Source organism: Bison bison, unplaced genomic scaffold (genome assembly GCF_000754665.1).
Source record: "Bison bison bison isolate TAMUID 2011002044 unplaced genomic scaffold, Bison_UMD1.0 scf7180017864134, whole genome shotgun sequence".
In the NCBI taxonomy this organism is placed as follows: Eukaryota; Metazoa; Chordata; class Mammalia; order Artiodactyla; family Bovidae; genus Bison; species Bison bison.
The window spans coordinates 560,195-570,382 of record NW_011494706.1 but is presented as its reverse complement, the minus strand read 5'-3'; the positions used below and the strand labels follow the sequence as shown (position 1 = coordinate 570,382).

The window sequence follows — 10,188 nt, the reverse complement described above, 5'->3', positions numbered from 1 at the left end:
CCCACTCAGCACCATAGATAATAAATTCCATAACCTTCTGCCTTAAAAAAAAAAATCTCTTGCTTTTTTGGGGGGTCAGATGTAGGCCAGATTTGAGTGGGAACAGGGATCATGAATTGATTTTTCATATATATATATCAGGACTTCTCTATTTTACTCTTAGATTCAGGATATCACTATTGGATGGTTTATCATTTGTTTAATTAGAACTTATTACCTCCAATTTGACGTGACTCAACCATGTTTTCCTTCCAGAGCTCTTTCTCTTATGTGTTCAGGCAAGCTGAAAAGCCTCAGAATTATTTGGAATTCCTTTCTAGTAAGTTACCTCATACTCAGTTAGCTATTAAATTCTGTTTCACTTTAAGTTTATGGTTCAATACAAGGAACTACGGTTTCCTTAACTAATGCTGCTCACTTTTTCTGTCCACTGTTCTCAGTCTTATTTCCATTGTCTTTCCAACCCTGGGTGTTTCTTACCTGGACTTAAAATCTTTCCACCTAGGGTTGTATATTTATTGATACTTCAATAGTAAGCCAGTTTAGATGGTTGCAATATAAGTATTTTTAGTACTTATTTTTGTACTTGCTTTATGCTAAGAATTGCATGTATGTGTGTGAGTGTGACTGTGTTGGTGTGCTAGGTGATGGTGGAAGGGGTGATGATGTGTAAAGTAATAGAAGACAGAATCCATGTCTCAGAATTACTTTTAAAGTATGAACTTAATTAAACACTATTATGATTTTCTGGCTTCAGTCCCAGCTACAAAATCTTGCAAAGGTTACATCAAAATCAAATGCCTGATCAAGAAATTCAAAACCTTTATCATTCCTAATTTGCCTTACTCACCTTCCAACTGATTCCTGCTCATCATCTCTCCTTCATCAGTCCCGACATTCACTCCCCTCTTCCTGGACTCATTCACACAAGAATGATCACTGTCTCCTACTGCAAGGTCAGACTTTCACTGGAGGTGTCCTTCAACTCTGAGTTTAGGGTATCCCAGTACCTCCTGGCCCTTCTTTTATTATTATCACTACCACAACGTTTTCCGTATCTCCCAAATGCCTGTTAGAGTTCTCATTACAGGCTTGCTGAAGCCATCTTAAATGGTAACTTTCTCAGGAAAATAAGGACTCCTGGACTTATATCCCATACTCAGCTCAAACAGTTTGTATTTTCCCACAAGAGATGTACATAGATAATTAGGTCTTTGAGAGCAAAAATTCTGACTTAATTTGTCTTTATCTACCAGAGTGCTTTAGATGTGTAAGTTTCTTGAGGACTTCCTTGATGCTCCTGTGGCTAAGACTCTGAGCTCCCAGTATAGGGGGCTTAGTTTCAATCCCTGGTCAGAAAATAAGATTCCAGATGCCACAACTAAAAGATCCTGCATGCTGCAACAAAGATCATAGATCACACATGCTGCAACTAAAACCTGACCACAAATGATTTTTTTTTAAAGAAAATTTCTTGAATTAATGAATAAATAGTTTTATACAACTATATCCTTTGCCAGGCCTCCCTGTCCATCACCAACTCCCGGAGTTCACTCAGACTCACATCCATCGAGTCAGTGATGCCATCCAGCCATCTCATCCTCTGTCGTCCCCTTCTCCTCCTGCCCCCAGTCCCTCCCAGCATCAGAGTCTTTTCCAATGAGTCAACTCTTCGCATGGGTGGCCAAAGTACTGGGGTTTCAGCCTTAGCATCAGTCCTTCCAAAGAAATCCCAGGGCTGATTTCCTTCAGAATGGACTGGTTGGATCTCCTTGCAGTTCAAGGGACTCTCAAGAGTCTTCACCAACACCACAGTTCAAAAGAAAACATTCTTCAGCACTCAGCCTTCTTCACAGTCCAACTCTCACAGCCATACATGACCACAGGAAAAACCATAGCCTTGACTAGACAGACCTTTGTTGGCAAAGTAATGTCTCTGCTTTTGAATATGCTATCTAGGTTGGTCATAACTTTTCTTCCAAGGAGTAAGCGTCTTTTGATTTCATGGCTGCAATCACCATCTGCAGTGATTTTGGAGCCCCCCAAAATAAAGTCTGACACTGCTTCCACTGTTTCCCCATCTATTTCCCATGAAGTGATGGGACCAAATGCCATGATCTTCGTTTTCTGAATGTTGAGCTTTAAGCCAACTTTTTCACTCTCCTCTTTCACTTTCATCAAGAGGCTTTTGAGTTCCTCTTCACTTTCTGCCATAAGGGTGGTGTCATCTGCATATCTGAGGTGATTGATATTTCTCCCGGCAATCTTGATTCCAGCTTGTGCTTCTTCCAGCCCAGCGTTTCTCATGATGTACTCTGCATATAAGTTAAATAAGCCGGTTGACAATATACAGCCTTGACATACTCCTTTTCCTATTTGGAACCAGTCTGTTGTTCCATGTCCAGTTACCTAACTTTGACATTCAATAGTACTATTATGTACTGAATGGTGTGGCTTGATATTCTTTGTTATAGTTTCTTCCACTCTTATTTTATCCTAAAAATCATGTAAGTACTTGTTCTATAGACTGTAAATGTGTGTGTCTTTCCAAAGCTGTAGGCTGAAATCTAATTCCCAATGTATTTGGGGTAGAGCCTTCGGGAGGTGATTAGGTCATGAGGGCAGAGCCTTCATGAATAGAATTAGTGTCCTCATAAAAGGGGCAAAAGTGGAAGCAGTGATAGATTTTATTTTGGGGTGCTCCAAAATAACTGTAGATGGTGACTGCAGCCATGAAATTAAAAGATGCTTGCTCCTTGGAAGGAAAGCCATGACAAATCTAGATATCGTATTAAAAAGCAGAGATATCACTTTGCCAACAAAGGTCCATATAGTGAAAGCTATGGTTTTTCCAGTAGCCATGTACGGATGTGAGAGTTGGACCATAAAGAAGGCTGATTGCCAAAGAATTGATACTTTTGAACTGTGGTGTTGGGGAAGACTCTTGAGAGTCCCTTGGACTGCAAGGAGATCCAACCCCTCAATCCTAAAGGAAATCAACCCTGAATATGCATTGGAAGGACAAATGATGAAGCTAAAACTCCACTACTCTGGCCACCCGATGTGAAGAGCTGACTCATTGGAAAAGAGCCTGATGCTGAGAAAGATTGAGGGCAAAAGAAGAGGGCAGCAAGGATGAGATGGTTAGATAGCATCACTGACTCAACAGACGTGAATTTGAGCAAACTCCAGCAGATAGCAGAGGACAGAGGAGCCTGGCGTGCTACAGTCCATGGGGTCGTAAACAGTCAGACATGACAGTGACTGAAGAACAACCAAAGGGGCTTACCTCATGGCTCGAATAGTAAAGAATCCACTTACAATGCAAGAGATATAGGAGGTGTGGGTTCGATCCCTGGGTCAGGAAGATCCCTTGGAGGAGGAAACGGCAATCCACTCCAGTATTCTCTCCTAGAGAATCCCATGGACAGAAGAGCCTGGCGGGTTACAGTCCACAGGGTCGAAAAGAATTGGACATGACTGAGCATGCATGTGCTACTCTCTCCTCATAAAAGAGACCCCAGAAAGCTCTCTCTGTGTGTGCAGACACAGTAGGAGGACAACCATTTATGAGCCAGAAAGAAGGCTCTCACCTGCCACCGAATCTGCCAGTATCTTGCTCTTGGACTTCCCAGCCCCCCAGAACTGATAAATTTCTATTTTTTACAAGCCACCCAGGGTCTGTTACAGCATCCCAAGTAGACTAAGGTGGCTTGTGAAGCATGCGCATACTCCAGGCCTTTGGGGCCTTTCCAAACCTATGGAATCAGAAAGTTCTGCAGAAGACGCTCAGAATCTGTATTTTTAACACCCAACTGAGTTGATTCTTATGGCCAGAGAAATTTGGAAACTCTCTTATATTGAGAAACGTAATAAATATTGGTTGAGGTTAATAGTTCTCTTTGATCATTATGCCAAATACAATTCCATAAGCATTAACCTGATGTCAGAATGCCTGAATTCCAGCCTTGTTAATTACCATCTGAGTGATTGGGGGCTAGTTCAGTGTTTCTTAAACTTGTCTGCCAATTAGAATCACAGGGCTTCTTTACCATCTGAGCCACCAGGAAAGCCCACACAGGGTCTCTAAAAAATTCCAAAACCCAGGCCACACCCAAGACCAATTTAATCACACTTTCTAGTGCTGTGACACAGGCATCAGTATTTTTCGACATTCCCCCGCCAAGTGATTGATGTCAACACACAAACAAGCTTGAGAATCACTGGACTAATTTACTCTCTGTTTCTTCATGAGTCAAATGTGGACAATAACTTCCATTCGAAAATGTTACTCTCATTAATACATGTGAATATATGTTATAAAGGATAAAACTTTGTGTGTTAGTTGCTCAGTTGTGTCAGACTCTTTGCGACCCCATAGACTCTAGGATTCTTGGTCCATGGAGTTCTCCAGGCAAGAATACTGGAGTGGGTTGCTATTTCCTTCTCCAGGGGATCTGATCTTCCCACCACAGTGATTGAACTGGGGTCTTCCACATTGCAGGCAGATTCTTTACCATCTGAGCCACCAGCAAAGCCTAAATGATAAAACTTTATATAAACCTAATTATATTTTAGGCTTTAAAATATTTTTAATAAAAACAAATTTGCCAGTAATAATTTTAATATTTTAGATATATGTATATTTGTAGTGCTTATAATTGTGATGATCAGTTCAATAGTTTAGTGGGATAGATTCAGCTTGTGAAGGAAACCATCATTCAGAAAGCTAACCTTACAATTTAGGTAAATTTCCTTCAAGTGGCCCTGGTTTAAAGCAGTGGTTCTCAGCTCTTAGAGTGTATCAACATGTTCCTTGACTGGGGTTTATCCTCAAAGATTTTGACTCCATAGGTCTGGAGTGGGGCTCCAGCAACTACAAGTTTATAAAGATAAACATGTCACTCTGTTGCCCTGTTGCTAACCATGGTGAGTCTGCTATTTATGTTTAGGCCTTTTGCTTTATCTATGATATTTAGTCATAAATGTTCTACTTTTCTCCTGTCAGAACTCTCTCTTCATCATGTAAGCAGAAAACAATTTTAGAATAGTTTTAAAAATATCTGAAGCCAGGACTTCCCTGGGGGTCTAGTGCTTGCCAAAGTGGGGGACATGGGTTTGATCCCTGGTGTGGGAAGAGTCCACATGCCGTGGGGCAACTAAACCCACGTGCCACAATTACGGAGACTGTGCTCCAGAATCTGCATGCCTAGAGCTGGTACTCTGCCAGCAAGGGAAGTTCACGCAGCACGACTAGAGACTAGCCCCTGCTCGCTGAAACTAGAGATCGAGAACAGCAAAGAAACCCAGTGCAGCCATAAAGAAAATAAAAAACAAAGCAAAAAACTTTTGAAGCCATATGGGTACCATTCTTTATTACCAGTACCATTTGATCTTTAATACAATCTTGCAGTTTTTTTTTTTTTTTTTAATATCTGAACTGGCCTTCTTGATTTATACTCAACCTTTCTAATGGCTATAATGACTATCTGCGTTTCTAAAAATTCAGAGAATGTGTGGGTCCTCCACTGACCTGAATCTGTCTCTCTAGGGCTGAATCACTTTCAGAATCACTTTCTTCAGCTTCATTGTGCATGGGTAGCACCTGAGAGGCTCATTAACAACGTACACTCTATCCAGACGTGGTGGATTAACCTTTGGGTTGAAGCCAAAGATTCTGGATTCTAAGCTATCTGCTTGGGTTATTCCAGTGAACACTGCACTTTGAGAAGTATTGGCTCTATGGAACTAAGTGGCTGGGGAAGCTTCGGTGAGGTAGAGACACTAAGGAAGGGCTCATAGGATCCAGACACAAAACTCTGTAAGGAACTCTGTGTTCTCTTCCTTCCTGTGCTTCACCTTTGTGCAAATAATGTTAGATAACCATGTGTTTAGGGGCTTCCCTGGTGGCTCAGCTGGTAGAGAATCTGCCTGCAGTGCGGGAGACCTGGGTTCGACCCCTGGGTTGGGAAGATCCCCACCCACTCCAGCATTCTTGCCTGGAGTATCCCATGGGCAGAGAAGCCTTGTGGGCCCATGGAGTCACAAAGAATTGAACGCTACTGAGCGACTGAACACAGCACACAAGTGGTGTAGTGGGAAAGAATCCATCTGCCAGTGCAGGGCAAGCGATGTGAGCTCAATCTCTGGGTCAGGAAGATCCCCTGAAGAAGGAAATGGCTACGCACTCCAGTATTCTTGCCTGGAAAATTCCATGGACAGAGGGCAGTTCAGTTCAGTTTGGTCTCTCAGTCGTGTCCGACTCTTTGCGACCCCATGGACTGCAGCACGGGGACAGAGGGCAAGGAGAGAACAAAGAAAGAGGCAGGCGAATCTAGATTGGCAGGTGGTGGTGAATAGGCAAGGAACTTACATAGAAGCCTCGTCTTGGGCGGCTGCAAGATGAGTAGATGTTCTCAACTGCCCACCAGAATCTTAAGAGTTTATGTAGAGGCCTTGTATACCATCCAGATGGTCTCAATAAACATAGCTCTCTCAAGGCTGTGTCCTTGAAACTGTTTCCACTGTTAGAATGGTGGGCAGAACATACATTCCAAAGGCAAGGGAGGGTGTAAGAAGCCTCCAGTTGTGCAGGTCCAGCTCCTGGTTAACTGGTGGTCATGTTCTCTGGATGGCCTCTTCCAACAGTTGCCAGGCTTTGAGCATTAGGGCCTACTGACTTTTGTTGCCGATCCCAGCATGGAGACTGGGTCAGAGAAGACACAGTGAACACATTGGTTTACAATGAGGAAAGGCTCCCTTTCCTTCTCTTTCTGTTTTCCTTTCCTCCTTTATCTTGACCTTTCCCCATATTTGTCTTTTCCCTTGGTTTGTTGGTTTGTGGTCCATTCTTGAGGAAACAGCCATCTAGAACAGACCTGGATACAAAAGCGAAGAAAAGAAAAAACCCTCTACATCAGAAATCACATCAATAACAAACAAAACACCCAATTCATCTTTAAATTACACCGTTAGCACATTTGATAATTCACTTGTGTTAATTATTTTTACTGTTATGTATAATTGTATTTGACCCGTCTTCATTTCATGACTATGCTTTTATTTGTTTACTTTCATTTATCAGCACTACCCACTCCAGTATGCTTGGGCTTCCCTTGTGGCTCAGCTGGTAAAGAATCCACCTGCAATGCAGGAGACCTGGGTTCGATCCCTGGGTTGGGAAGATCCCCTGGAGAAGGGAAAGGCTACCCACTCCAGTATGCTGGCCTGGAGAATTCCATGGACTGTATAGTCCATGGGGTCCCAAAGAGTCGGACACGACTGAGCGACTTTCACTTTCACTTTTCACCAGCACTTTAATGCATCCTGAAAGCCTTCATCTGCCTATGGTTTCAGGTAAACTGTGTTCTTTCTGCAAAACGTGCAGTAAATGATTTTCTACTAAAATACGTTAGTTTGGCAGGAACGTATAAGGATGGATCACTGGATTTTCATATTCTACGTTTTCTGTCTTAAAGAAACTTGTGGATTGTTAATCACTTTTTATGGTAAATCAGTACTGAATAAGCTTCAGACTCAACAGTACTTGAAACCCGAAGAAACTTAAGACTAGACTACAAAAAAAGTTCGCCTTTTTTTCCCTTTTAGTGCTTGCTGTGGAGTGCTTGGGCTTTTCTTTCCCTCTGCGGCCACCTGGTTCCCCATTAGCCGTCGCCCTGGATTTTGGAGACTAAAAAGCCCCGCGGGGCTCCAGGTGCTCAATGATTACTTGGCGGACAAGAGCCACATTGAGTGGTACGTGCCGTCAAAAGCAGATGTGGCAGTATTTGAAGCCGTCTCTCACCCACCACTTGCCAACTTGTGTCATGCCCTCCTTTGGTATAGTCACATCACCTCTTATGAAAAGGAAAAGGCCAGCCTGTCAGAAGTAAAGAAGACCTTAGGAAAGTATGGCCCTGCTAATGTGGCAGACACCACAGAAAGTGGAGCTACAGATAGTAAAGATAACGATGATGACATTGATCGCTTCGGATCTGAGGAGGAGGACGAAAGTGAAGAAGCCAAGAGGTGATGAGAAGAGCGCGTTGCACAGTATGAGTCAAAGAAAGCAAAAAATCCAGATCTTGATGCCAAGTCTTCCAACTTATTAGACGTGAAACCTTGGGATGGTGAGACAGATCTAGCAAAACTAGAGGAGTGCATCAGAAGCGTTCAAGAGGATGGCTTGGTCCGAGCCTCTTCTAAATTAGTTCTGGTTGGGTATGGCATTAAAAAACTTCAAATACAGTGTATAGTTGAAGATGACAAAGTTGGGACAAACATGCTGGAGGAGCAGATCACTGCTTTTGTCAAGTATGTACAGTCTATGGACGTGGCTGCATTCAACAAGATCTAAAATCCATTGTGGATCAGTGCCCTTAAATAAAAGTTTGAAAGATTAAAGAAAAAAAAAAAAAAAGGTTAGATTGTGTGCACAGGCTAAGTTGCTTCAGTCGACCCCATGAACTGAGGCCCTCCAGGCTCCTCTCTCTGTCCATGGGATTCTCTAGGCAATAATACGAGAGTGGGTTGCCACGCTTGCCTCCAGGGGATCTTCCCAATCCAAAGATAGAAACCTGTCTCTTATGTCTCCTGCATTGGCAGGTGAAGTCTTTACCACTAGTGTCACCTGGAAAGCCCTAGATCAGTATGAGAGCAGACAAACTGATTAATCTTTTTCCAAATCTTTTGCATAAAACTCCATTTATAAACACAGCTCTCTGCCCATCTTCCTGCCACTCCCTGCTTCCACAGACAAGTTGTGCTCTTTATTGTGATTTGGAAGGCACCAACCATAATGGCTAAGTCAGTGCTGTTTAAATAAGAGCTATAATCATATCCACATCATCTCTATGTTTGTTTAAACTCTGTTACTTCTCATGTAAATTACAGAAATTGCCCCTTGTCCCAGAACAACCCTCCCAACCCATTCTCTAGCTCAAGGCTGACCAAGGTAATCTTTCTAAAATAGACATTTTGCTATTTCTCACTTTTGCTTAAAATCTTCTGTTGGTCTCCTGTGCTGTGTTCTCTGTTTTTCTGGTCATCTGCAATGATTTCATTACACATGGAAATTAAATGAGATTCTTAAATTTAATATTAGAAGGCACATAAGCCAGTCCTTCCTAGGGCATGGCAGCTAAAAGAGGAGAAGTTCAAGAGCTGTCAATGGTCATATTCTTCACCCCCTGCAGGAACTACAAAGAGAAGCAGAGATGAGAGAGAGGGAGCAAGCTGCTGCTTGTGTTGGAAGCCCTGGTTCAAACTGTCCCCAACTCTTGCCTGTACCCCTGTTCTTCCAGAAGTTGCTTGTTCTGCCCTTTCTGTGTCACATAAGACACCCCAGTACATTCCTATAATGTCCCTCCTTTCACCGAGGCTTAGAAGTAGGTTTTTGTCACCTGCAAACAAGAGTCTTGGTTAGAACAGCTTGTAAGGAAAAATACAACTGCTCCTGATACATAACAAGCACTCTGTTAATCCTTTTCATGATCATTTGCCTGATTTTCAGCATCATCCCTGTAACAAAAGGATATATATCAGTCCTCTTAGGTTACATTAATACAGAATTGGCACTTAAGAACTAATGACTGGTAATGTAATCAACATTAGTGCAACTGAAGGAAGAAAAAAATAATAGCTTGTAAGGCCCTTCATGATATGGCCCCAGATTATCAAATCACAGTCTCCATGTAACTCTTAGGAAGATGCTACACTTCAAGTAACAGAACACGGACAAACAGACTTACAAGGCATTCTGTTCTCTCTCATACCAAGAAGGGTAGACAGAGATAGTGCTGGAAATGGCTTATCAGCTCAACTAAATGATAATGGGGCTTCCCAGGGGGCTCAGTGGTAAGGAATCTGCTGCCAATCAGGAGCTACAGGAGACAAGAGTTCGATCCTGGGATCAGGAAGATACCCTGGAAAAGGAAATTGCTCCCCACTCTAGTATTCTTGCCTGGAGAATCCCATGGACAAAGGAGCCTGGAGGGCTACAGTCCATGGGGTCACAAAGAGTTGGACATGACTTAGCGACTAAACAACAATAAAACGTTAATACCTTAGCTCTTTGCAATTTGAGTCTTTCCTTGATTCCAAGATGGCAATAGCAGCTCCAGACAGTCTTTAAGACTTATGTGAGCATCTTCGATAAGGAAGCAGAGGGCAACAGCTTTCTCCTTGGGA

General features: G+C 42.6%; 1 pseudogene; it reads left to right on the top strand.

Moving 5' to 3' along the window:
- LOC104988475 overlaps positions 1 to 8,356 on the top strand; it is a 12,328-nt pseudogene extending 3,972 nt beyond the window's left edge.
- The last annotated feature ends 1,832 nt before the right edge of the window (positions 8,357 to 10,188 follow it).